Consider the following 3306-nt stretch of genomic DNA (forward strand, 5'->3'; position numbering starts at 1 on the left):
TCCTCTTTCCTCCCTCTGTTCATAGTTTTTGAGGTATTTGTTTTCCAAGTATCTCCTAGTACACGGGTAAATAGTTCCAGCGAGTACAGACACAAACACGATCCACAGCAAAACCTGCTCTTTCAAGAGCGTCCGTGTGAGTCTAAGTGAGTTTGTCTAGCAGGGCTTCAGGGGCTTCAGGGGCTTCAGGGGCTTCAGGGGCTTCAGGGGCTTCAGGGGCTTCAGGGGCTTCAGGGGCTTCAGGGGCTTCAGGGGCTTCAGGGGCTTCAGGGGCTTCAGGGGCTTCAGGGGCTTCAGGGCCAGAGAACGATACGACTGCGAGAAGACCTGCTGAAGGTGGGGGTCAAAGTTGAGACGCTCAGTTACAGTCGATCACGAGACCTTCAGGGTCGTCTATCGTTCTCGACCCGGCAGGAGGAAGTGGCGTCAGTGAAGGCGAACGAGTTAAAAGATCTTAAAACAAGATATGAATCAACTTCTCTTCAGATTACTTTGGTTTTCACTGAAACGACTCAGATTCAATCTTCGCTCTTAACGACTCAATCATCTGATCCATGAAATCCATCTGAACGTGACGATAAACATCAGCAGGATCTCGCGACAGATGAACGTGAAGCTTGTGAACCAGTGTCTTCATGTGTGGCACCCGTGACCGATCGTTCAATGGACCCTGGAACATTGAGGGGCCCGAACACAGGGGCCCCGGAGCACAGGTTGCCACATTGTCCCGGATGTTTCCCTCAAACTCTATTCATGCTCGTCAAACTCTATTCATGCTCATCAAACTCTATTCATGCTCATCAAACTCTATTCATGCTCATCAAACTCTATTCATGTTCATCAAACTCTATTCATGTTCATCAAACTCTATTCATGCTCATCAAACTCTATTCATGCTCATCAAACTCTATTCATGCTCATCAAACTCTATTCATGCTCATCAAACTCTATTCATGTTCATCAAACTCTATTCATGCTCATCAAACTCTATTCATGCTCATCAAACTCTATTCATGTTCATCAAACTCTATTCATGTTCATCAAACTCTATTCATGCTCATCAAACTCTATTCATGTTCATCAAACTCTATTCATGCTCATCAAACTCTATTCATGCTCGTCAAACTCTATTCATGCTCATCAAACTCTATTCATGCTCATCAAACTCTATTCATGTTCATCAAACTCTATTCATGCTCATCAAACTCTATTCATGCTCGTCAAACTCTATTCATGCTCGTCAAACTCTATTCATGCTCATCAAACTCTATTCATGCTCATCAAACTCTATTCATGCTCATCAAACTCTATTCATGTTCATCAAACTCTATTCATGCTCATCAAACTCTATTCATGCTCATCAAACTCTATTCATGCTCATCAAACTCTATTCATGCTCATCAAACTCTATTCATGCTCATCAAACTCTATTCATGCTCATCAAACTCTATTCATGCTCATCAAACTCTATTCATGCTCATCAAACTCTATTCATGCTCATCAAACTCTATTCATGCTCATCAAACTCTATTCATGTTCATCAAACTCTATTCATGCTCATCAAACTCTATTCATGTTCATCAAACTCTATTCATGTTCATCAAACTCTATTCATGCTCGTAAAAACTCTATTCATGTTCATCAAACTCTATTCATGCTCATCAAACTCTATTCATGTTCATCAAACTCTATTCATGTTCATCAAACTCTATTCATGCTCGTAAAAACTCTATTCATGTTCATCAAACTCTATTCATGTTCATCAAACTCTATTCATGCTCATCAAACTCTATTCATGCTCATCAAACTCTATTCATGCTCATCAAACTCTATTCATGCTCATCAAACTCTATTCATGCTCATCAAACTCTATTCATGCTCGTCAAACTCTATTCATGCTCATCAAACTCTATTCATGCTCATCAAACTCTATTCATGTTCATCAAACTCTATTCATGCTCATCAAACTCTATTCATGCTCGTCAAACTCTATTCATGCTCGTCAAACTCTATTCATGCTCATCAAACTCTATTCATGCTCATCAAACTCTATTCATGCTCATCAAACTCTATTCATGTTCATCAAACTCTATTCATGCTCATCAAACTCTATTCATGCTCATCAAACTCTATTCATGCTCATCAAACTCTATTCATGCTCATCAAACTCTATTCATGCTCATCAAACTCTATTCATGCTCATCAAACTCTATTCATGCTCATCAAACTCTATTCATGCTCATCAAACTCTATTCATGCTCATCAAACTCTATTCATGTTCATCAAACTCTATTCATGCTCATCAAACTCTATTCATGTTCATCAAACTCTATTCATGTTCATCAAACTCTATTCATGCTCGTAAAAACTCTATTCATGTTCATCAAACTCTATTCATGCTCATCAAACTCTATTCATGTTCATCAAACTCTATTCATGTTCATCAAACTCTATTCATGCTCGTAAAAACTCTATTCATGTTCATCAAACTCTATTCATGTTCATCAAACTCTATTCATGCTCATCAAACTCTATTCATGCTCATCAAACTCTATTCATGCTCATCAAACTCTATTCATGCTCATCAAACTCTATTCATGCTCATCAAACTCTATTCATGCTCATCAAACTCTATTCATGCTCATCAAACTCTATTCATGTTCATCAAACTCTATTCATGCTAATCAAACTCTATTCATGTTCATCAAACTCTATTCATGCTCATCAAACTCTATTCATGCTCATCAAACTCTATTCATGTTCATCAAACTCTATTCATGCTCATCAAACTCTATTCATGTTCATCAAACTCTATTCATGCTCATCAAACTCTATTCATGTTCATCAAACTCTATTCATGTTCATCAAACTCTATTCATGCTCATCAAACTCTATTCATGCTCATCAAACTCTATTCATGCTCATCAAACTCTATTCATGTTCATCAAACTCTATTCATGCTCATCAAACTCTATTCATGCTCATCAAACTCTATTCATGCTCATCAAACTCTATTCATGTTCATCAAACTCTATTCATGCTCATCAAACTCTATTCATGTTCATCAAACTCTATTCATGTTCATCAAACTCTATTCATGCTCATCAAACTCTATTCATGTTCATCAAACTCTATTCATGCTCATCAAACTCTATTCATGCTCGTCAAACTCTATTCATGTTCATCAAACTCTATTCATGCTCATCAAACTCTATTCATGCTCATCAAACTCTATTCATGCTCATCAAACTCTATTCATGTTCATCAAACTCTATTCATGCTCATCAAACTCTATTCATGCTCGTC

The sequence above is a fragment of the Callionymus lyra genome, chromosome 19 (assembly GCF_982586985.1).
Source record: "Callionymus lyra chromosome 19, fCalLyr1.hap1.1, whole genome shotgun sequence".
NCBI classification, from domain to species: domain Eukaryota; kingdom Metazoa; phylum Chordata; class Actinopteri; order Syngnathiformes; family Callionymidae; genus Callionymus; species Callionymus lyra.